At 43.0% G+C, this 25,112-nt stretch overlaps 1 long non-coding RNA gene across 1 annotated transcript in view; it reads left to right on the top strand.

Moving 5' to 3' along the window:
- The first annotated feature begins 4,593 nt into the window (after positions 1 to 4,593).
- LOC118352094 (uncharacterized) overlaps positions 4,594 to 25,112 on the top strand; it is a 41,084-nt gene continuing 20,565 nt past the window's right edge. The window contains exon 1 of the long non-coding RNA XR_004808634.2: positions 4,594 to 4,766. This is a non-coding gene — a long non-coding RNA (uncharacterized LOC118352094). The remainder of the gene's footprint in view (positions 4,767 to 25,112) is intronic.

Raw genomic sequence — 25,112 nt, 5'->3', positions numbered from 1 at the left:
TATTTATTTATTCATGAGAGACACAGGGAGAGGCAGACACATAGGCAGAGAGGGAAGCAGGCTCCCTGAAGGGAGCCCGATGCAAAACTCGATCCCAGGACCCCGGGATCATGACCTGAGCAGAAGACAGGCACTCAACCACTGAGCCACCCAGGTGTCCCACTCTGCCCTCCCTTCTGAGCAAAGTGTTCTTCCTATCTCCCTCCTCCTCACTCTATCTGTAGGGCCAACTTCGCCCCTAGACACAGTGGGCACAGTATCTTGGGCTCATCATCCTTTTAGGAACACACAAAAATATGTTTATTTCCTTTAAAATCAGAAGAAAAACTGAACTTTCATTTTCAAAGAAAAAATTTAATACATTATGTAAGTATAGTTATCTTTATTCCAATGCAGTAGTAAAATCTCATTTTAATATTTTCTTCTGAAGGAAGACACCCACAAAGGCAAAAGTTCCCAGGGCCCACAAAAGGCAGAGCACAGCCCTGCTATCTGCTTTTCCCTTTTGCATTGCTTTTTCTCTCTTTCCATTATTTTTTACATCTTTGTCTCTTCCTTGCCTCTCTCTACTCTGCCCCTCCATTTTTTTTTTTTAAGATTTTATTTATTTGTTCATTTTGGAGAGAGTGTGCATGAGCAGAGGGTGGGGCAGAGAGAGAGGGAGAGACTCCTCAAGCAGACTCCCCACTGAGTGGGCAGCCCAAGGCTGGGCTCCATCTCTCCATCTGGAGATCATGACCTGAGCCAAAAATCAAGAGCTGGACACACTTAACCCACTGAGCCACTCAGGCATCCCTCCACCATTTTACTTATTATTCTCCTACCTCTAGCATTCTCTGGCCTATCTCCCTGTGACCCTCTCCTGTAAAATGAAAACAAAAAATAAAAATGAGCATTTCTCACGTGTTAGCTTTTCTTTCCTGTCTCAGCTGCTTATTTCCTCAGGTTATCAGCTTTCAGAGGGAAGACACATAATCCCTTTTAGAATGGAAGGCTCAGAATAGCATTTGAGACACACCTTCTGAAATGGCAGCCTCTTGAGAGCCTCATTCCCAGTAAAGAGTGTTGCTGCTCCGCATTTTTCACACCGAACACAGTGAAGACAACGAACATTAATTAGGATTACAGAACCAGAGAGGCTTACCACCCTGTGACAGCTCACAAGAAAGAGAACGCCACTTCTTTTTTTGGATGCAATCCTAAGTGTCATGTATGTATTAATTCTTGGGCTCAAGCCAAGTTACTTTGGGGGTGAGATGTAATCTGTTATTTTTAGGTCATATCAGAAGGGGTATAGGCTATTATTTTAGGTTAGTAAGAAGGTAGGTTTGGCTAATTTTAGATGATCAAGTTTCCTATTATGAGCCTTCCTTCAAAAACTAATTTTGAAATGTTATCATTTATAGTTCATGCTTATGAAGAACTTAATGCTGGAAGCATTCCTTAGTTCAAGGGGATTTTACGCCTGGGTAGTTTTCAAGTTTTATTGTTTTCCAGCTTACTTGCCTGACTTAGGATCCCTACTGCTTCTTAAATTTCACAAATTAAATGAAGTAAAGAAAAAAGCATACACACCAAAAACAAACCAATTCTTAACTCTCCCTTCTAACAACCCTGCTCTCCAGAGGGAGATATGTGTAAGAAATAAAGTAAGAAGTGGCAAGTTTCCTGTTTCATGAATGCCTTGGATTCTAATTATTTCTTACAGACAGATTTAAAACAAAGACTTATGAATAATGTACAGATCATTAAGATTGTAATCTCTAAACTCTGGCATATAATATAAGCCTCTGATTCACCATATGAGTTCACGCTGATTACCCAGGATGATTTCCAGATGTTTACTCTCTGCATGTAATTAAATTTTGGTAAAAATTATAACTTAGCTAGTTTAAAACAACAACAACAACAACAACAACAACAAACCCTCTCAACAGAAACATGAAAGAAGTTTTTACTGAGATATTCCCTAACTCCCCACAGGAGTCACTTCTCTCATGACATAAATCTTCTTCCTCAAAAATCTCTAGCTTACTTAAACCCACTCCTGATTATAACCAGAGAAGAGAAAGCTGCTCTAAGAAATGTGATGGATTGATCACCTCAAGTCCATCACTTGTGAGGAAATTGCCACAGAATTTGCATAACAGATAGAAAACTGGTACAAGTAAATTACTATATTCACAGACTTAAAAGGAAATAGGAACATATTACAATGGGCAGTAAAATTAAATCTTCAGGGAGAATCAAAGTATCATGGAAAAACAGGATATGAGCATTGTCTTGTTATGTGTTGGGAATTGAAATGATAAGTTTGAGAAAATCTGTGCAATGCATCAACTGGAACGTGACAGGATAATGTGCAACAGCTAACAAAGAGACAGATGCCCCCAAGATGAAAAAGGAACAAAAGTTAGATCCGCAAGAAAAGAGTTCAAAGGTACATGTTATGTAGAAATCGTTTAAATACATCAGAAAAAGAGGAGACGGTAAAATAATCAAATACCGACTAATAAAGCAGAGGGGAGACGCTGAGAGACGAACAGAGAAGTAGAATAAATTGACAAGGGAAAGGATGGAGAGGTGGAGTGAGAGCAAGCTCTAGGCACTGGTTCTGTAATGACCTGTTTCTCATGAAAAATGCATTATCCTAGAAGGGAAGGATTTTTCTCCTCCCTCACACTACTTTGATTTGTGTGTCTACAACACGCCAAGCCCATGGGGATGCAGCGGATGGATTCACAGTTCCAGAATGTTCAACTGGAGACTGCCATTCCAGACACCAAATGCAGTGTAAATAATTAAATATCAATGCAAGTCAACTAACATTTATTGAGTGTGCACGCCCAGAACAAAGCACGTGTCAACATTCTGACAGAAGTTTCCGGATCCTGACGGAAAAGCAAAAACCAAGGTGGTCACTCTGGTTTGGGGGCAGGTGGGAATGGGACTCAAAAAAGGGTTAGGGTAACTTTGGCCCAGACATTCTTGACATTTTTTAGAATAACGGACTGCCTATTTGAGGAAAGCCTCAGATTTTTACCCAGAAAAACACACACTGCTGGGTCCCAACAAAATTTTGTTTCTATCAGGAGGTTTACAGATCTTCTGAAGTCTAAGTTGTGTTCCCGGTAGTTGAGAACCTTCGAGTTCTGAATTTAATAGAGATACAATATGTGGTATGCCACTCTTTAAACTACTTGCTGATGTGGTTCAGTTACACTCTGAGGACTAATTGGAGCTACTGAATTTAACTAAAGGGTGAGACACAGATGTTGCCCCTGAGAAATCTTTATTAAAACGACTTCCTCAGTCTTCCAGCAGAATTTGAGTTTTTGGTTTGCTTTCGTAGTATTTATACCTTGCTGTGTACTAGAAAAGAAAGTTGCTCTTTTTAATGCATAAACAGAATTGCAAAATAAGTACTTGGAGGTAGTGGGGTAAAAGGAAAACATAGATCAGCAAACAAACAACCAACCCAGGGGGAACTGGCTGGCTCAGTCGGTAGAGCATGGGACTCTTGATCTTGGGGTTGTGAGCTCAAGCCCCATGTTAGGTGTAGAGATTACTTAAAAATAAAATATTAAAAACCAAATAAACACCTCCCAATACAGAGACAAAAATTAACAGCATATGGTCTCATGTAGACAGGGTTACAATTTGGTAACCTCCCCGGGGAGCCAAAGCTAAGACAAGAGGCATGCCTAATTACAAGGCTTATAACAAGGTATAAAATGGAAACCAGTCTGGCTGTTGGATTATCGGTTAGGGCGTGTTAGGTTGCAAGTAACAGAAAGGCCAACTAATAATGGTCTACATACCATTGGTGGTTATTTTTCTCACTTAGCAAGAAGTTTAGAGGAGGGCAGTTGTTCAGTCTTGCTATCAAAGATCCAGGCTTTTCCTGTCTTTTCCACTGTCCTTAGGGTGTTGATTTTCCCCTCTTACAGTCTCATTGCCTCAAGTCAAGTGAGGACTACATTTTTTCATCAGGAAAATTGCCATCCAAGAAACTTCTTTGCAGATTCCCTTTTATGTTTGATGGCCAGACTGGATCATGTGATTACTCCTTGCCCCAAAGAGGCTGGAAAGCCAAGCATCTATCTTTTTGGCTTTTGTAGAAAAAGGAGGGCAAAGTGAAGGCTTTGGAAATGGCTTTGGGTTGGTGTCTTCCACACACAAAAAGAGCAGGTTTTCCTGCCCTTGAACAGCCTCACTCCTGGGTGTTCTTAAAAGGAGGATACTGTCTGGCACCTCAGCTGATGCCCTAAGCATAAACCCCTGCAGTAAATGCGCCAAGAATTTCCATCATGTTCCATGGAACTTAATTTTTCTCTTTTTAGGCTAATGGCTTAGGCTTAAGGCACAAATTTGGAAAAAAAGGAAGTCTACAAGGAATTAAAACAACAAGTCAAGTTCACAGCCCTATTATGACCTGGTTTAATCCAAGAGTAGCATTTAGTCTACCTAGAATAATAAATGGGCAGCAATGCCCTGGAACCACTCCTTTGTAAATATTATTTCTCACAACTGGTTTTTGAATAAGAATGGATCCACAGGCATATATCCACAGCCTGTAATCTCCAGCACAAACCTACCTGGAGCACAAAAGTCTGCATGGCTGATAAGGGCAGGTACCTGCTTTCACAACCAACTAGCAACAGAGGAGGGCTAAGTGCTCCTTATGCAAATTCAGAGGCATAACAAAGACAAATGCCTGATGGATAAACCTCCATTGACTGGTGGAGATGAGCCCCCAAGAAGAGGTAATCATTCTTTCCATTGTATTCCCTTAGCACTTTGTCTATCTCTGTGATTGTATGTGCAACCCAGATTTATGTAACGCTATTGCTGGTTATGAGCCTACTCATTTTGTAGCCCCAGACCATGTTATTTTTCATATAACAGACTTATGTGTGTTTTTAGCAATAGTTAGAGGGAAAAAATTCTTCTAGTGAACAGCGGGTGGTGGTTTGCTTAGGTAATAATTGGAAGGGCAGCTTTGCACAAAGAAATCAGTGACAACTTACTTCATGCTATTTTCAATTATAATTACTTGAAATAAGCATTATTTGAACTCTTACCATTTGAAGACTGGAATACTAGATGCCATGGTCTAGGCACTCGAGGACCAAGGGTCACAGCACATAGCTAAGAAAGGAAACCAGAACATTTACAAACACTTTTTTGCGAAGGGGGTGAAGCCTACATTGGGCAAAAAGGGACTCTTTAATTACAATGCTTTTATATTGAATCCATGTTTGATAAAAAGAGTTAAGGTCTATGACTTGTTCTATAATTGGAGGCATTAATAAATGAAAAGAATTGGTAAATAGGTTACTTGCTGTGAAATCTTAAAATGTACCTGTGAAATATATTCTTCATTTATAAATCAAAGCTACCATTTGTGCATTGTTGGCTTAGAGTAGAAACACAGAAACACAACTTGCTGTTTCTTAATGCTATAGACACTAAGGAGGCACTCCCATCTCCTTTGGGGTTTTGTAACACATGGAAAAAACATCACACAAATTACACACTTAGTTACAAGAATACCAGAAAAATGAAATGAACAAGACATGTAGGGAGAACAAAATGCTTATTTATTGTCACAGAAAATTAAAGAAGTAGGAGGTGGGATGTCAGTTGGGGAAGCATGAAATTCTGGGCAAAGAGGATCAGATTTCATATGCTAAGGAACAGAAACTGATGGTGCTTCTTAAATATTTTTCATTGTTAGATTATAAAATTCTTGAGTAATAACTGTCTTTGAGGTTTACATTTATTCACTTAAACACTATGGTACTATGGAGGATCAAAAAATAAATACAAAATAATCCTTGCTCCTCTAGGGCTCATGGTCTACTAGAGAAGAAGTGATGTTTATATAAAAAGCTGTAATAGAAGGTGGACTGTTTTAAATCCCATGGCAGAAATATAGATCAAGTTCCAGGGATTCTGATATGAAGGATTATCTCCAGCTGTAAGGTATCAAGAAAGGCTTCATAGGGGAGGTGACATTTGAGCTGGACGCTAAGGGATCAGCAGCACTTTGACACAGGGAGATGGAAAGAAGAACATTCTAGGGAAGAGAAACAGTGAGGCTAAATTGTTGGTGGCAGAAAAGAGAAACATATGTATAGAGAATAGAAAACAATCCGGTTTTTCTGGTCCATAAGTGTTCATTTAGTGGAAAAATAAGAGATAAAGTTTGAGAACATGAGTTGAGGTCAGATTCTAGAGAGTCTGTTAGGTTTAAATGAAGGCAGTTTAACTTTATTTGGCAGATAATGAGGAGCTACCGATGGTCTCTTGAGTACCTGCTGGATGCTGAACATATGTTTCCCGAGTGGAAGAGGTATGCGATGATAGGAACCGTGCTATCACTCCGCGCCCTCCGAAGCGCCTAACACAGTGTTCGTATGGAATAAGTGTTCAGTGATCTCTTTAAACCGTCTGTAGAGAAATTTATCAACAGGGAAGCCATCTGAGAAAGTTATTAAGAATGTCCGACACCTTAGAGGGAACCACCAAGGGATGGACCAGATGAGGTTGGCTGGCCCTCGGTATTCATATCCACCCCTTTTGCGCACAGGGGCTGGAAGGGTAGCAAGTGGGCTTCTCAGGCTCTCTTCTGCTAGGGTCTAAAATGCCTCCTATGGGATTTAGAAGGTGAAATGCCAGTGGACGTCATTTTTATTTCTACAGCAGTGGGAGGTTCTGGCAGAAATGAGTTTTTGCTGTGGACAGACTTCCCATCCCACTGTCTAGTGACCAGCTTCAGTGAATGTGGGGCAACTGTGAAATTGGCAGCAGTTCCTTGACCTCAGGGTGTTGACAGTGATTTCCTAACCTCTGGCTCACAGATACCAGGTTATATACTGGGTGACAGGAGCAGCATGCTCTTTCCATCTAGCAGGGCACCATCACATTTCCGTAGCGATTCCAGTGATGTTGTAGCATCCAATTCCTTGTATTGAATTCCTTTCTACTCGAAATACCTAAAATGGTTTCTGTTTCCTGCAGTGACCACCAACGGGAACAGGGGACAAGGAAACTTGCAAAGCAGAGAGACATAGTCTTTCAAGGACAACTCCTTATGGGATGGAAGGAAAGAAATTCAAGTCAGAGGTCCTTTTGCACTACCAAGGGGCATCCGTGTGCCTTTCTGTCTGTGTAGGCCCCTGTTCTGGGCCTTCTCTTACATCTATCCTAAAAAACACACACTTCACCTGATTACAAAAATAATGTGTATTCCTTGTCAAAAAGCTTGGGAAACATGCAAACTTAGAAAGGAGGACATAAAAATCACCTGTCATTGTACTCGAGCTACTTCTTGAATCAATACGGATGAGATTCAGCTTTTACAAAAAATTCACTCTAGCAGTAGCTTAAGTAAAGTAGACGCATATTTCTTTCTCTCTCACATAAATAAATTCATGGGTAAACAATCTGGGGATGGTCTGGGGGCTCCATGACCACCAGGAACCAGAGCTTTTTTCTCTTGTCCTTACTCTTTTTTTGGTACGTTCCCACTTAATTGTCCAAGCTGAATGCTCTAGCTTGCCCTCTCATATCTGCATTTCAGGCAGCAGGAAGGGAGAAGGAAGATTAAGAGCCTGCTCTTTAAGGAAACCATATGTGACATTTTGCTCGTGTTCCTTTGTTCCCAATGGTCACATCTACTTGAAGAGGAAGGTGTGAAATGTAATCTTTATTCTGTGCAGCTGTGTACTCAGCTAAAAATGGGGAGGTGGGGGGTAGGGTGGGGAGGTTCCATCTTAGGGGAGGAGGCAAAAAAGGATATGGGAGGACACTTAGCACTCCAGGTCACATCGCCATAACTATCCCCTCTCCCTCCTAAAAGCTTGCTGTTTTCCTTCTCTTTTATTCTCAGGTCCCAGCACCACCCCCATCCCATGTGATAATCTTGATCCTACTGATGTCATGTTTTTTGTCACTTTGCCCCACTTTGCCAGGATCATTTTGCTTGGAGTACTTCTCTTAGCATTAGCTACTTTACTTTTAAGATTCTTTCTCTATCAGCTTACCCCTGACCACCTGACTCCCCCCCACCCCCATCTTTATGACTCCCTGAAAATGTAACACCCACTGGGCCCCTCAGGCCAAGCTTCCATAATGCCTCTTGTAAAGTCACCTTGACCTGGCTTCTAGATCCTTGTTCAAGAAGGGCTTCAGACTGTATTGCCCTTCTCCTGACCCACCATTCTAGTTTTCTCTCTAAAAGTCCAGTAGTTCCTGAAAACAACATCTTCCTTGAAACTTCTCTGGACTAACTACAGCTCTTTTTATAGTTTGCACAAAGCTCCAACCAATGTCCCTTATGTGCCTTACCAGGGCTATCAATTATGTTCTGTAGTGTAAACTGCATCGCTTCTGGTTTTCAGCCAGTATTCTTTCGGGGCTCTTTGTAGTTTGTGAGTTTTCTCCAACCATATTTTTCTTTTCTTTCTTTCTTTCTTTCTTTCTTTTTTTTTTCTCCCACTTTCGCATTAAAACCTGCTCAGGGACTGAAGTCCTCTGACCACAGAAATATATGAAAACAGACACTTGATTCATACATTATAGTTGATGAAGTTTCTCTCTTGGCTCCCTTTAGGCTAAGCCAGTCTCAATGAACATCTTCCTGCATCTTCTGGGACTGTCATGGCTCTCAGCTGTAACACCTTGGGCTCCTCAAAGCTTGAGGCTCTGAGATGCAGTGGTAGTCACTCAACCTCAGGGCGACTCCATAGAGAAATTCCCTGCTGTGAAAGCTCCCATTGCCTCAATAAGGTGGGGATGCTTTCCCAAGGAAGTTGAGGATTCTCTTCAATATAATTCAATATTTAATCTCTATGAGCATATCAGGACAAGGGAAGGGGAGTCTTCTGGGCCTTCAGCAATTATAATAGTCTAGGTTATGTTCCTGTAAGCTGGCAAATCATAGGGGCTTTAAACCAAAAAGTTGACTTCTTGCTCATGCTACTTACCTCCTATGGGTTGGCAGGAGGAGTCTGACAAATATAGGTACTTGAAGACTCAGGCTGATGGTGAAGCTACCATCTCAAATGTTGGCGGTCCCCATTCCAAAGAGGCAAGAAAGCTCTGGAGGGTTTTGCATTGGTAATTCAATATTCCAGTCTGGAAGAGATCCTTATCACTTCTACTCTTTGGCTAGAATTAGTCACATGGTCCTATCCAACCACAAGGAGACCCAGAAATTCATTCCGCCTTGTGCTTGCTTGAAAGGGCAGAGAACTGGAAACATATAGAGAACAGCATTAATAGTATCTACAGAACCTAAGACAAGTCAAGCCAATTGTGATAATTAACATTCGTAGGCCTCTGTTTGGCCCAGACCAACTTGAGGCAATTGCGATCTGTATTTCTAAACCTCTTTGTGTTTCAATCCAAGGAAATAACTCTCAAGATTTTTCTCCTAATTACTCCACATCCCTCTCAAACTGTTCCTACTTTAAGGTAAAATGTTTTAAGAACCGTGGTGCAAACTCCCAGGACTGTCTCAGTTTCCTTGCTAACATCCTTGGCACTTGGGCTCTCCTTGAGTGTCCTCCCCACCCCCACCACCAAGCCCAGCTTCTCCCCTCCCTCCCTCCTCCCCTGTCACCCTGGGAGTTGCTTGCATGCATCTCTGTTTCAGTGGATGGCAGCAATACACAAGGGCACCTCACTGTTGGACAGGAACTGCCTTCTGGCTGCCAAGGACAAATGCAGACACACAAAGCAGTATCAAGCAAGACTTCACATCAAAGGGAACCCTGCCTGGGCTTGCCAAGAGCAGGGCTGCCTCTGGGCCTCTCCCTTCAGCCTTGTTAGTATTCTTAGGGCCCCAGGGGCCCATGGTGTTCCTGCGAGGCCCCTTCATTTACCCAGCACTCCTGTTCACTCTGACACCTGAAGCTCAGGCTCTCCCTGAGTCTGGCCTCGACTGCCTGAACAGAGCAGACTGCCAAGTGTTTAACAGTGTTGGGTGATTAGGAAGAAAAATTCATAGAAATATTTACCCCATAAACTCCATTTGAGTAGGAGAATAGAATACTCCACTTCTTCGGTGCAACAACACATAGGAAGTTCAGAAGTTCCTGCCTCAGGCCTCAGGGGAAAAAAAGCCCATGAAGGAAAAGCTCACCTCCTGAGGAAGCAAGGATGCTTTAGGAACAGAGGTTGGGGAACATTCAAACCAAGGCTGAAATGTAGACCGGTTGTCCTAGGCATTTAGACCTGGTGAAGAAATTGAAGATCCAGACAAACTTGGAGGTTTTTGGTTTTTTTTTTTGTTTTTTTTTAAGATTTTCTTTATTTACTCATGAGAGACAGACACATAGGCAGAGGGAGAAGCAGGCTCCCCATGGAGAGCCCAATGTGGGACTGGATCCCAGGACCCCAAGATAACAACCTGAGTCAAAGGCAGAGGCTCAACCCCTGAGCCATTCAGGAGTCCCTGGAGTTCTTCTTTAAAATCAACATAATTCACATTCTGTTGCTTTAAGGAAAAGACAAAGTCTTTGTTTTAAAAGAAGAATGAGGGGAAATAATGGAGAAAGGGACAAGCAGTGACAGAGAAAGGGATAAAAACTTTTAGAGAACAAAAAAAAATAAAAATAAATAAAAATTAAAAAAAAAAACTTTTAGAGAACAGTTAAGGCTTTCTGTTCTGGATGCTAAAGAACTCTTTTGGAAAGATACATTAATCGTCAAAACACAATGGAAGTTTTAAAGTCACCTATTGTGAGAGCTGGAAGAGGAACTTAAGGACTGTCTTTTCTGAATGATGTTTTTGAATTAAGAAAATCAGAGGGGCATCTCAAGAGGTTTTTTCATAATCACACGGCTGGTTAGTGGCAAAGCTGTGGTCAGAGCCGACTCGCAGGCACGGGGAAGAGAGCAGTGCTGGGCATGGCCTGTGATCAGAGTACACAGGTCTACAACTCCATCAAGTACAGTATTTTTAACTCAGTGGCTTCAACTCTTTGACTAAGATCTTCCACTGTGGCCAACCCTACCACCCTGTTCCAACAGCTTCCCAGAACAGTAGTAATTAGAGCAAGAAAAATAATGGATAGGGCCCAGAGAAAATGTCACATTTCTAGAAGTGGGAGGAGGTGGAGATAGTGCATTTACATAATTTCCAACTTTCAGAGCACTTCATGTGACCATAGGTCCACGGAGAGAGCTCGGGCATTCCACGATGGGGAAAAAAGCTGCGTCTTTTATCAACCTCCCATTGAAAGGGAGCATTTCCTTCATTACAAATGTAGGCAACAAACCACAACAGTTTTTGCAGTACTTGGACTTTGTCACTAATAGAAGGAATAAGTATTCTCATATTATATTAGTTGTGGTAGATATCTTGAAATATCTTTACTCTCATTACCACTCTGCAGTTATGGTAGTTAGATCTCCCACTAATCTTGTGATTTAGTGTTTAATAAATATAAGCACATATATTACCATGCCACAGATTCTTGTAAATATTTTGATAACAAAATTTCAATGTAATTAGATTCCTTTATAATTATGCATTTTCTTGTATGCAGTTAAAGGTATTATTCTGAGACGGGATCTGTAGCCTCCGCCTGACTGTCAAAGGGGTAATTGGCACAAAGATTAGGAACCCCTGACATGTGAGGGGTGAACAAGTGTCAGGTTGCTGTTGGATACCCGTGACACTTGGTCTCATGTCCCCGTTCCATCACCCTGTGGGCTCGGAGTGACAGAGATGCTCACTTGTCATACTGGGCTGGAGAATTGCCAGTGTCTCCTGCCACAGACTGTGTTTGTAATTTCAGGGCACACCAGCCTTTGAAAGCTGGTATGACTGTATTATAAAATGTGACAGGAGAGAATTCATTGTGGCATTATTATTAAAATTAAGGCTGATGGGGATTTTGTGACATTTATTTTAAGAGGGTGTATTCCCATGTCCCATGGAAGTTGACTTTTCTCAGGGAACTGGCAGTCCAAGGTCTACTTACAAGGAAGCTAGTTTTTTTTTTTTTTTTTCAAAGATAGCTAAGCTGGTTTGGCACGGCAAGTAAATACTGAGAGAGAAAATGAAATTTTAAAATATCAAGGAGCCACTTTCCACCTCTCAAATATGTAAAGAATTTTAAAGATGATAATTCTCAGGATTGGTGGAGTGTAACGAAATGGGTATTTTCATAATGCTCCCACAAGACCAAGAGTTGGCATTACTTTCTGAGATGGCAGTTTGAGACCTATGTTTTAAGTGTTTGTCACCCAGTAATTTCCCTTCTAGGAATTTATCCCACGGACAGAATTATAAAGATATTCTTACAAATAATATTTTGATGGATAGCCTTGAAACAGTAAAAAATTGGAAACAACACGAATGCCAACAATATGAGGTTGGGGAAATAAACCACGCTACATCTGTAGGACAGCTATGATGTAGCAAATTAAAAAAAGAGTCATTCCAAGAATATTTAAATATATGGAAAAATGCATAAATATAACATTAGGCTTAAAATGCAAGGCATAAAACTGGAGGGGTAAAATAACCCTTTTTTCTTTAGTTTGAAAAATATTCTTCGTATCTCTTTGCGATCTTACATATATATATGATCATATATATATATACACACACACACACACACACACACACACACACAGAACATGTACATGTTTTAAAAAACCAGCAGGAAATGTGTCAAAGTGTTAGTACTGGCAGTCTTTGGGTAGCAATATTTTGATTATTTGTATTTACTTCTTTCTACTTTTTTGTATAATCTAACATTAGCTGAAGCAGTAAGACATTGTTTCTAAAAAGATGAGCTGGTGCCACATGAGCCCTGATCCACGTTTGCAGTGCCTTCTTGTCGTCCCAGACAAAAGTTTGTTTTGCTGGTTGCTACCGAGTGTTATTTTTCTCCTAACCTTTGCTCTCTTTCTCCACCATTGGCTTCCAGATGTCTGCTTTAACCAAGTTCAGGGCTCTCGACTCCCGTCCTTCTCTCCCCTAGCTTGGACAGAAAATTCAGAAACGACACCAAGGCTGCCAGTCTGATAGAGTCTGCCCCAACACAAGCGTCAGTCAGAAACCCCTTGGCATAATGAAAAATCACACGACGGGGAATTTGAAGCTTTCGTAAACAACACTGAGGATTGAGCTTAAGATCGGTGAGACTTTGGGGAGGCATCTGTCCCTCTACCCTCTCCACCTGGGACTGCATCTGCCCTAGTGCTTTGTGAACCTCACGGCCTAGGAGGGAGAGGACAAAACAATTCTTGCAGAACCACTTCACTTTTTGGTGCTGTTTGGTTGAAAGTGATAGATTTTCAACTTCCAGGAGAAACTACATTCAGCATGTAATCTATATAAATAGGCTGGAAAAAAACCCAAAAAACAAAAACCACGTAAGACAAACATTTGCATACATATGAAACTATGCATATTTCTTTTTTAATTTTACCTGGGAAGTGAGAATTATGACGGTGGTTTTTCATATGCAAATGTTTGTCTGAAGGTTCTACTGTTTGCCATGCCATTTAGAATTTTGAAAACACTAGAGCCTATATTCCACTCCTTCCTTCTTTCTTAAACTTGGATCAATTTTCTCCTGGGTGAAGTTTAAAATAATAAAAACCGAGACACCATTTGCTCAATGCCTCCTGTTGCATAGCAATCTAAACAAACAAGCCCCTTTCCTCTGTTAAGAACTTCCAATAAAACACATCACAAAGGTTGTGTTTTAAAAAGACGATTTCCAAGCCTCCTTTAAAAAAAAAAAAAAAAAGAGGCCAAAGATTGCAGGCAAAAAAACTCAATTGGCTTTTTCAGTGAGTCACTTCACTTCTCATGCTACTGAAGGGATTTGAGAACGTTTTTTGATTGTGGTGAGGCCAGAGGGGCTGAGCTGGATACATGAATACCAAGCCAACCAAAGCAGAGAAAACACCAAGAAATCATCATCACCCTCAAGTCTTCAGGATCTTCTGTGTGCCAGGCTCTGGGTCATGTCAGTTATCTAAGCCCAGTAACAAACCTTCTATGTTGGGGGTCTTCCATTTGCACCCCTGGGTCACCTCTCGACTCTTCTCCACCCTGTCCTCTGCCCAGGAACGATGACCTATATGCACTGAACAGAGGGCTCCCTTGCCCAGGGCACTGGCAGGAGAGAGGAGGGAGGAGGGAAGACGGGGTATTTATTTTCCTGGCTACCTCCCTGCTGGTTACGGCAGGTTGGCTGTGTGGCTCCATCCAGAGTCACAGCTCCTGCCAAGCAGCCCTGTGCTTCCAGCTCCCCTCCCTGAATCCAGGAACCGCACCTCCCTCCCTGCCCCCTTGGGGCTTGCATCCCCAAGAGCTGCAGAGGTTGATTCCGTCCCTGACGGCAGAGTCCAGCCCCACTGAGACCTCTGGGAAGGGCCTCTCTGTTCATGTTTTTCAGGCACCCTTGTGTCTAGGTCATTGGTTTGCTGTTTATCTGTTTTCCCTGCCGCCACCCTCAAGGAGACCGGTGATAGTTGTGGTGAAGAGGGCTGCACTGGGCCCTCACTGACTCTCACTCTCCAGCTTATTATTCCAGCAGAGCAAACCTTTCACAGGCACCACCGAGGCACCCGGTTCACCCCCAGTGGAAAAGTGTGCAAAAACCTGCCATCTTTAGACTCTCCTGAGCCCTTGGCTTTGGTCAACCAGTTTGGGCTCTGTCTCTGAGAGATGGTGCAATTTTCTCCTTCCACAGGATTGCTCACTTGGTCAACGGGCCTTTGCTACCCTTCCAAAATCACACTCATCCCTCAGGACCGTCTTCCAACCCCACCTTTTCCAGTCAGCCTTCCTTTCCCTGACGTTCCATTTGGAAGTGAACTCTCACAGCAACGCCTTCCTGTGTGATACGTTGGGGCTCAATCAGCTGCCTCCTTGCTACACATCTTCCAGTGTCCTGGAAACATTAATTACATTTGGAATTCTTTGTCTTTTCAAACTCATGGGCTTTGGCACCCAGGGGTTTTGGCCTGAACTGTGAGCTCTGTCAACACTGGAAACTCATACAAGTTATTCACCTAGCAGAGTCTTCCTTACTCAAAAATGAAAGGGTAATAGTAAGAGCTGCCTTCTACTATAGTGGGAGCATTATGTGTACATATATAAAACTCTTATTCCGGGGTATGGCAGTCACATATTAATTTACTTCTCTTTTTTTCCCCTTTTTCTTCCAACTAGGGCTCACAACTAGCTAAAATTCATTGAGTGCCTATGACGTGCCCTGTACTATTCTAAGCATTTTACACACATTATTTTTTTTCACACATTAATTTATATACAGCAACCCTCTGTCCTATTATTCTCCCGACCTTACAGATGGAAAAACTGAAGTTACAAAGAGGTTAAGACCCTCGTCCAGGGCACGCCCAGGGTGTAAGATGGGAGCATTGATTCACAACTAGGTCGCAGGTTTTAGGAGGCAAAGATCTGTTTTATTGCAAATTTCTTGCTGTCTTTTCACGGGGCCTAGCACCATGTCTTATATAGAATACAGTCGGTGTTCCGTAAGTGTTGATTTCATCCCAAGAGCCAGAAGCAGTTAAGCTAGTGTCGCCATGGGTAGGGGGCTAGAAACACACTTGGTCAAAGCAGCAGCTGCTTGCACAAAGCGGGGGGTCCCGTGTGCAGCTGGGAAAGGCTGGGATGCCAGGTTCTGGCAACTGAGGAATGTGGCTGCTGCTGGAAGTCGGAGAGTGGCCAGCCAGGGGCCGGGCAACAAAGAACCTGAGTCAGGTTGGGGGGGGGTGGGCAACACCAGGGGAAGGTCTCCCCAGTGAAGGCTGAGCTCCTCTCTCAGCAGTCCTCCCGGGCTCGGAGGAGACAGCAAATCTCCCTCCATCCTGTGGGTCATACCACTGGAGCATCTTTAAAAATACTTAGCCCCACACTGATGAGCCCTTTCCTGCTGCTTTCCTACCTGAGCCAACAGCCTCAGAGCTTTCTGGGATTTCTGTTAAAAGCTACTCAGATCCCAGGACTCGTTCTCCACCAACACAGTCGTTGCTCCCGCCAAGCATGGGACATATGGCTGAGCATGTGGGAGGGGGGGCAGATTAGCCAGGAGTGCTGGCGAGCGGCACATGCTTTCATTAGGATGGATGTGTCACAGTAAATCATCTTGTAAATGTTCCCTCCCTTCCCTCTGCATAGCGAAACATAAAGGAAGATGAATTACCCAAAGCACCATAATGCGGTTGGAATATGCCAAAGCTTGTGCCTGAGACACTTACTGACATTTCCTTAAATATCTTTTTAATATCTTGGCCAGGTCAGGCATACCAATGGCATTACAGAGCTTGCAAATCAATGCCCCAGCTGTTTTGGTTTTTTAATAAAACTGAATGTGATCTCTTTAAAATGATTGCCTTCCGCACCCCTCACCCCCCCCTAGCTTTTACAGGGCTTTCAGAGAGCAGGACTGTGGGAGCCCTGAAGTCAAGAGTTGGCTCTGAAAGAGTAGTTGTTCCTTTTGGGGTGGGGTGGGGGGAGCAGAAATCAACCATTTGCTGGATCATTGTCGTCATCTGTTCCTAGTCCCCTGCCTCACAAATCCCATCTACACGATTCACAAGACCAATGTGTGGTTCGCTGCTGTCTCTAAAGAGTGAATTTACCAAAAATCTCGCTGAGAAAGATCTAAAAGGTTTCAGCTTCTAAAAATCACGTTGGTTTCTCCATCTGGGCTCGGTCCAAATGATTTATTCATAATTTTATTCGAGATCTTTTTCTAGGGCAATTCTTTGTATCAACATAATGAGAATGGAAAGAGCCCCTACTAAGAATCCAACCATATGCATGTGACTTTTGCCCCTGAAAAAAAATGCAATATGTAAAACTGTCATCAACGGGTCACCATCTTGGCCACTGGATAGCCTCAGTCCCCAGTTACAACAGGAATTCCTCATGCAAATAAGGACATGGTCCTGTCAAATGTGAGGCCCCAGTAGGAGGAGAAATCCAATATAAGTGCCTATAAATCAGAGTTTTATAATGATATTAGTTGACTGCTACTTATGGGAGTCATAAATGTGACACCACAATAAACAGGCAAGTTTCTTGAGGATGTATCCGAGGACTCTTTTACTGGCTTTGAGGAACTGCAGTACCTGCATCAGGAAAGTCTCCTTTGCTGTTGCAGTTTATTGCTTTTATTTGCTGTAGTTTGTACAAAATGTCTAAATGTCCTTCCTTCCAATATTTTGCCTGGGCTATATTAGTGCAAGTTTGTGTTTTCCCTGGGCCTCCAGAACCACAAGCCAAATTAAGACAAATGGGGAGTTGGAGCCTCAGCTGGGCCCCCCGAGAGGCCTCCTCCCACTGCCTTCCCCTGCGCTGACTTTTCACAAACCAGCTTCGAAGCAACTGAAATTTCCCTTTTTGAATTTTTTTTTTTTCCCCTGACCACAGGCAAAGTCCTGTCTCCTCAGTTCTCTGAAAGTTATCCATTCCTGAATTTTACCCCTAACCACAGTGGAGGAAAGGGAATGGCTGAGGTTAGGAAATATGGAAAGAATGTTAACAATTTACCACTAAAATATACATTAAGAATATTTTCAGCAAGTATAATCTCCACGTTGAACTTCTAAATCTAGAATTCTCTTGTCATGTGACCTTCTTCGCATTGATGTGTGCCCCTTACGGCCTCAGTTGATCTCTTCCTGAATGAACCCTCTGTAGAAGGTAGAGCTGATTAAAAATAGACAAATTCAGCCTCCAAGTTTTCCTCCCTATTCAACACTTGGCTGCACCGGTTATAAACATTCAAGTGGTTAGGTTAAAAGAGTTGTCTCTTGCAGGAGCCGGAGTGTAAGTATCATCAGAGATTTTAATGGGCGTAAAAACAGAAGTGAAAATCCACACCCAAGATAGGGCCTTCCATTGAACACAGCTATTTCTGTTCATAGAAATTCAGAGTCATAAGGCCTTTTGCCTTAAGACAGTCACAAAATGTCACTGTGAGAAGGGGACTTAGAGATCCTTTCATTCATTGCCACATTTTACAGAAGACACAATGGGCACCAGTGGCTCCGTATCATTTAATCCTAATGACCCCAGAATGTGGCATCCTGGGTTTGCAGATGGCAAACGAGGCCGGGAAAGGTGAAGTAACTTGCCCAAGTTGGAAGGGTAGAGGGAGGATCGCAGGTCCCTAATTCAAATGTCAGGCTTAGACAGCCTCCAAGGACTTGCACCCTTGTGTCCCACAGCTGGCCTCCATGCCCCGCTCTGGGGCAAGGGGGTGGCTGCGAGTTGCCTGGCTGCTTTATCAAGACTCCTTCCGTGTGGCCCGTGTCCCCCTCCTGCTGTTCCCAGGTCTGCCCGGAGTGGCTGTCAGGATCCGAGATGAATCAGCCTCCGTCCCAAGGGCCAGAGCCGGTGCCTCCGCAGACATGCATGCTGGGCTGCATCTGTCGCTAATGGCATTTCCAGATTTCTGCCTCTTGGGGAGCCCCCCCTCCTTTGGCAGCTTTGCATGTCCGTGAATCTAATGTGGATAGCGTGCTCCTCAGCTGTTCCAGGCTGGCAAGAAAGCAGGGGTGTCTGTGGCCAGGTTACCTCTGAGGCCAGATGCACCGTGGAGGAGAGGGCCTCAGACAGGGTTTGGGTGTCTGGGTCGGTCTTTGCAGGCCTGAGGCTACCTTGGGAATGCAACGTGTTGATGAAGACCCTGGACGTGCCCACCACTCACCTCTTTAGTTACTAAGCACTTCATATATTATTTTGTCCTAAGTGAGTTTTCCTTAGAAGTGTTTTTTCCTTCCCCCTGCCCCCTGCCCCCTTTTTTATAACAACATAGGACAGTAACTTGAAAGTCATTGTCTTGTTCAACTTTGTTTCTCTGTCAGCTTGCATAGGGCATTCGACTTTGGAGACCAACAAATGGTTATTAAATGCAAAAAAAAAAAAAAAAAAGAAAAGAAAGAAAGAAAAACCTGTCTCCCTCTTCTCCTGTTTGATGTGTGTAGCAGGATTTTGGTATTTCTTGGCCACCTACAACCACTCTAGAGCCCAGCAGACCCACTTTTCTTTTAGAGAATTCTCCCTCACAGTGTGAGATCTTAGTTGTAAGTTCAAGCACCCACTCCTCACTCTGGGAGCTGAGGGCGGAGGTCCCTATCTCATAGGGTGATAACGAATGTTTCATGAGTTAATTCAGAAGAGCATCTCAGTAATGATGAGCTCTTCTATTGGCATTCCTCTCCTTCATCTTGATCCGGTTGGCCTTCTCAGTTTTGTTATGATTATTAGATTACTATTCCTGTGTCCGCCAGCAGTCTGAACTTGGCCACTCAGACTCTTTTCTCCTGGCACACTGAACGCTGTCTGATCAACACAGGACAGGAGGTATGGTCGTATTTTTTTTTTTAATTGTAAAATATAACAACACTTCGGGAGAGGGTATAAAACTACAGGAAAGATTTATAAATAATTGAAAGTGAGTGCCACTGTCATGATTATTGGCCTCCTAAAGCCTCCTATGTGCCCCTCACTGATTAACATTCCTTTCCTCATTTGGGGACAACTTCATGGGTGTGTGAGCTGGGCAGTCACATGGGACTCCATGCTTAGACGTGTCTGAGGCTTGGTTTAATGTTCTGTAGCTGCCGTCTCGAAACTCTACAGTCTTTGAACAAATGATGCTGCTTTTTGCACGGGGTGCTATAAATTAGGTAGCTGATCCTATCTTTACCTCTTGAAGGAACTATTATCCTAACTTTTGTGAAGATGATTTTCTTGCTTTCCTCTGTCATTTCACCAACTATGTGAACCTCTAGAGCTCTTTCATCCCAGTGTACGCTCAGACATACTGTCCTGCTATAAGGCCTACCAGTCCTATGATTCCTGGTTCAAAGCCGCCAGAGATGCCCTGTCTGTTTCATTATTCTCCCAATACATTTTACTTGGCTTAGATTTGCCAGGATAGGGACGCCTGGGTGGCTCAGTGGCTGAACTTCTGCCTTTGGCTCAGGGCATGATCCCGGAGTCCTGGGATCCAGTCCCATGTCGAGCTCCCGGCGTGGAACCTACTTCTATAGATTTGATATTTATTTAAAAATCCAGCTGATACTCTGCTTGACAGATTCAAGTTTCACTTTCTTCTAGAAAATAAGAAATTGTGAAAGCATTTACCCATATTTAGGAAAATATCATCTTCAGGACAGGCCATGAAGCCCAAAGTACCTGCCAAAGACACTTCACTTTTTTCATTTTTGGAAAAATTACTTCAGTTTGCTGATGGATCATTAATGTCTTGGAGAACTTGTTCTTGCAACATGTGGCTGAGATAGGACTCCAAATCTCTGGTGATATGTGCATCTCTAGCCCCCCCACCCCCATCACTCTCAGTGATTTGTGCAGGGAAAGGCACGTGACCTAAAAAGAACCAATAATAATCTTCTCCAGGAGTGTTCTGTGTGACCTATCAGGGAAGTTGATCTCTGGTCTTTGGAGATCCTGGAAAGATAGATGCTTAGGGCTGCCAAGGTGTGGAATCTGAGGCCAACACACAAAAGATGGTGAGCAGACACCACGAAGCAGTAAAAGCTATGAGGTCCTTGGGGGTTGGTAGTTGATTGTGGCAGAGCAATTGTGGCAGAGCAATTCTGCCAGAGCAGAGCAATTCTGGCTGCCAGGCTGCTCTGAGCCTCTGGGGTTGCTGTGGTGTCTACAGGAACACTTAGGTGCTCCACGAAGCTGTCAGGATGGTTTCCTCTGCTTCCTTACTTCCTGGTGTGTCCTAAAATAAGCTTCTAACACCTCTAGCCTCGGCATTGGTGCCTATAATGAGATGTGTTTACAAACCCTGGACCTGGTCATTTGACTGGAGACCCTGAAAAGAAGCCTTCTGCAGACTCCCTTTGTGTGGCCAACCCCAGTGCTTACTAACTAGAGAGGGTCTTTGTGCTCAGGGCCTGCAGCTGAGGGAGGGGAGAACAGCTCAAAGCCAGCAACGTCCTGATGCAGGGCAGCTAGCAAGAGTGGCCCACAACACAGGGCCACTGACCTGAGGAGTCCTGACTTTTCTCTTCATCTCTAGCATACTTAGGCGATTCGAACCCCTTCACCTGGGTTAAGGCTGGCCTCCCTGCTTGCAGTTTGGTTCCCTTTAACTCCACAGAGAAGCCAGAGCAGAGCTTATACAATCAATGTTAGAGTGGCTACCCATTGCTCTCAGGATATGGCCCTACATTCTTAGTATGATATTGAGATTGTTTATGATCTTGGCCCTTACTCCCCCAGCTTTGTTCCCACTACACTTTTCCCACCTCCACCCCATAGCTTATATTCTCTGCTCCAGAGCCTCTCTCTCTTCCCTAAATCAACTCTTTTGCCCTCTCATCACTTTTTGTTGTAGGCTCCACACCATGCATGAAGGAAATCAATACAGGGCTCAAACTCACAACCTTGACATCAAGACCTGAGCTGAGATCAAGAGTGGGACATTCAACCAAAGGAGCCACCCAGGTGCCCCTGCCTTCTCTCCTTTTACACAAGTTTCCTTGCTTCTTCCCTCTGCTTTCTCCTACTCTTCTTGAAAATTTTAGCTGAAATGTCTCTTCCTCCAGATTTTCCCTGAGCCCCAAAGACTGGGGTTCATAATCATGCACTGTGTAGAGTTTTTTGTTTTAATTAGAATGACCCTTTAACTTGTCTGTACCTAAGTAGACTGTAAGTTCTTGAGGGTGACGGGCTTACAGTTGGTGCACAAATGCATGTACAAGATTAGAAGGAACATGGAACACTTCTGTTCTTGCAGAGCCAAAGCCCAAGGTTATGGTGTGGGTAAAGGGAGATCAGAGGATTTCACTAGCAGCTGGGACAAAATGTGGGCAAGGGTCCCAACCACTGGTTTAATAAGATTACTAGAAACCATGAATTACCTGGTCAACTACCACCTGAATCAGTTTCATTTAAGGCAATCCAGCAATCCCATCCATCTTCTTTTCTTGAGTATTTTGACTGGCAGAGACTAATTGCCCTTCCTAGCCAGTTGATACTTAAATGACAAATTGCTTATTTCATCATTTCTAATAAAAGCCAAAGACAAGCAAAAACAAAACAAGACAAAACAAAACAAAACGTAACAAAAATCACAAACTAGGATGCCTAGTGAGCTATCTAGAATCCTGGCTTGGGAGCCCATTATTGAAATTGGACTGGTAGAAGGATAAAGTGCAAATGCTTAAGCAGATTCCTTCTATTTTAGCAGAATTTTTTTTTTTTTTTTTTTTTATTTATGATAGTCACACAGAGAGAGAGAGAGAGAGGCAGAGACACAGGCAGAGGGAGAAGCAGGCTCCATGCACCGGAGCCCGACGTGGGATTCGATCCCGGGTCTCCAGGATCGCGCCCTGGGCCAAAGGCAGGCACTAACCCGCTGCGCCACCCAGGGATCCCAATTTTAGCAGAATTTAAAGAAAGAAAAAAACCACCTCTCATCCGGCCAAAATTGGAAGAGTTGATATGTGGATGACAGTATATCTTGATCACAAAGGAATGATGGTTTGATTTTGCCTTTTAAAAGATTTGGGGCACCTGTGTGGCTCAGTCAGGTGACTGACTCCTCATCAGCTCCGATCATGATCTCAGACCTCAGGATCATGAGAATGAGCCCCGTGTTGGGCCCCGAGCTCAGTGCAGCCCCTCTCTCATTTGTGCGCATAAATAAATAAATAAATAAATTAATAATTAATTAATTAATTTTTAAAAGGAGATTTATTTAAGATGTATTTATTTATTCATGAGAGAGAGGGGGGCAGAGACACAGGCAGAGGGAGAAGCAGGCTCCCCAGAGGGAGACTGATACGGGACTCGAGCCAGGAACCCAGATCACGCCTCAAGCCAAGGGCAGATGCCCAACTGCTGAGCCACCCAGGCCTTTCTTTGGATATAAGCAAGCAGATGCTGGAAGGCAACATCTTGTGGTTGAGAGAGCACTAAACGGACAATAAGATCCTGATTAAGTCACCTGACTTCTCAGAGCCCCAGTTTCTTTATCTGTAAAATGGGAATAATGAGGACAATCGAGCTTTCCTGTCTGCTGAGAGAAGTCTCAGGAGAGAGTGTTTTTATTTTATTTTATATTTTTTTTATTTTTATTTTTTTTAGGAGAGAGTGTTTTAAAAACTTAAGAACTGCTTCATAAAAGCCAGAGCCCTCTGTAAATGCACAGCAGCTTTAACTGCCTATCATGGCCAACATGAGAAACAAAGCCAAGAAACTGAGTCAGTAAGCATTAGATTTGGAAAAGTGTTTCAGAACAAAAGTCATGACATCATACTTCATGGGGAAGCAAAGAAATCACATTTTCTTTGTTCAAATTAATTGTGCTATATGATTTTGGGGCATCCCAGGCAGTTTTATACAATATCATGTTGTGTTTGATGCTCTTTGTTCATCAATTTAAATCAATTAGTTGCGGCAAGAGTCACAGGAACTGAGGCTCCTCTTTCTGTTCAGCACAGAGAGGGGACGCCAAAGGAATGTTCAAGAATGTATTTTTGTTTGGGTCTCAAGTAGAGATGGCCATTGGTACCAGTTAGGGCTGGACTGAGGATAATCACAGGACACGCACAGAGCTACAACCCTTCGCCATAGCAGACATCAGCATTCAAACACAGCATCTTTCCCTCCTTAAGCCTAGAGATGGCCTCAGAACCCTTCCTAACTCAGTGGGAACTTGATCAGATCAGGGTGAAATCCATCCGTCGTGCCTGCTCTAGATCAGAAGCACGACTCTTCATAATCAAAGTGCGAAACAGGTATTAGGTGATGCCCAAATTCCATATTGAGAAAATTAAAGCAACAACTTACGGGTTTGTGACTTATTCTTTCATTTTCAGACCACTTATTGGTTGCACTTAATTCTAGGGAAAGCAAACAAGTTCGCAGGGTTCAACCAAAATGCCTGGGTTGTAATTCCACAGAAGTTCCCCTCCCTTCATCCAGCCATACAGGATATTTGATCCTTCTAGTGCCATTAGCTGTTGGCTTCAAACAACTGTGAAGAAGAGGAGGAAACCTGACACTTGAGCTGGATGATGTTTATACAGATGCAGCTTCTTCCTTGGCATATTTGGTTAGGAAGAGCTCAATGAGCTAGAGGCTGAATCTCAGGAATGTGTAAATAAAGTGACATTGACACAGACCTTTAGGAACACTTACAAGCCCCATTCTAACCCCACTTAGAGCAGAAGTTCTTAATCTTTATTGGGCATGAACCCCTTTGGCAGTCTGGTGAAGTTAATGGACCCATCTCAGAATATGGATCTTTAAATAAAACTTCTAAAAGAAAATACATTGGGTTATAAAGAAATCTGATTATATTGAAATACAGTTATTGGGATATTCTTTTAAATCTGTGAAATAATAGGGGTGTCTGGGTGGCTCAGTGGTTGAGCGTCTGCCTTTGGCTCAGGTTGTGATCCTGGGGTCCTGGGATGGAGTCCAACATCAGTCTCCCCAAAGGGAGCCTGCTTCTCCCTCTGCCTAGGTCTCTGCCTATGTTTCTGTATCTCTCGTGAATAAATAAATCTTTTTAAAAAAATCTCATATAATAACATATATGCTTCTTTATTAAACATGAAATAACTAGGTCTTACTGCAGGTTGAATAACTACCATAATTCTGGAGTAGAGATGAGGGCAAATATTTTGAGATATCTGGGACAAGTGTCATGGTCTATAAAATTATCTGTGATTTCTACTGGTGACTAAATCACAGGTACTGACTGATAATACTACGTGGTTTGGGACCACATTTAAAGGAGAAAAGTTATCATATTTCAGAAAGAGTTTACTACAAATAAAGATGGATTTTTGTTCCTCACATCCAACTAATTCACGAGCCCTCTGAATTGTGTCCTAGGATCCCAGTGACAAACCTCCCACTTAGGCAAGTTTGGCCTTGGGGATCTCAGGGCCTGGGAGGGGCAGCAGTCTTTACTTCTAGTACTTCACTTAGAGAATCCTTCATGCAAAAGGAAACAGTTCTATGCGGATTGATTTGCTTTGGTGTGTGACTGCCAGGCTCTTCTCAAAAAGAGAATCTTCTGGACTTCCAGAGCTTTGCCCCA

This window comes from Canis lupus, chromosome 23 (assembly GCF_003254725.2).
Source record: "Canis lupus dingo isolate Sandy chromosome 23, ASM325472v2, whole genome shotgun sequence".
Taxonomy (NCBI): domain Eukaryota; kingdom Metazoa; phylum Chordata; class Mammalia; order Carnivora; family Canidae; genus Canis; species Canis lupus.
Note: the sequence above shows the minus strand (reverse complement) of the source record. Positions and strands in the feature narration are given on the sequence as shown.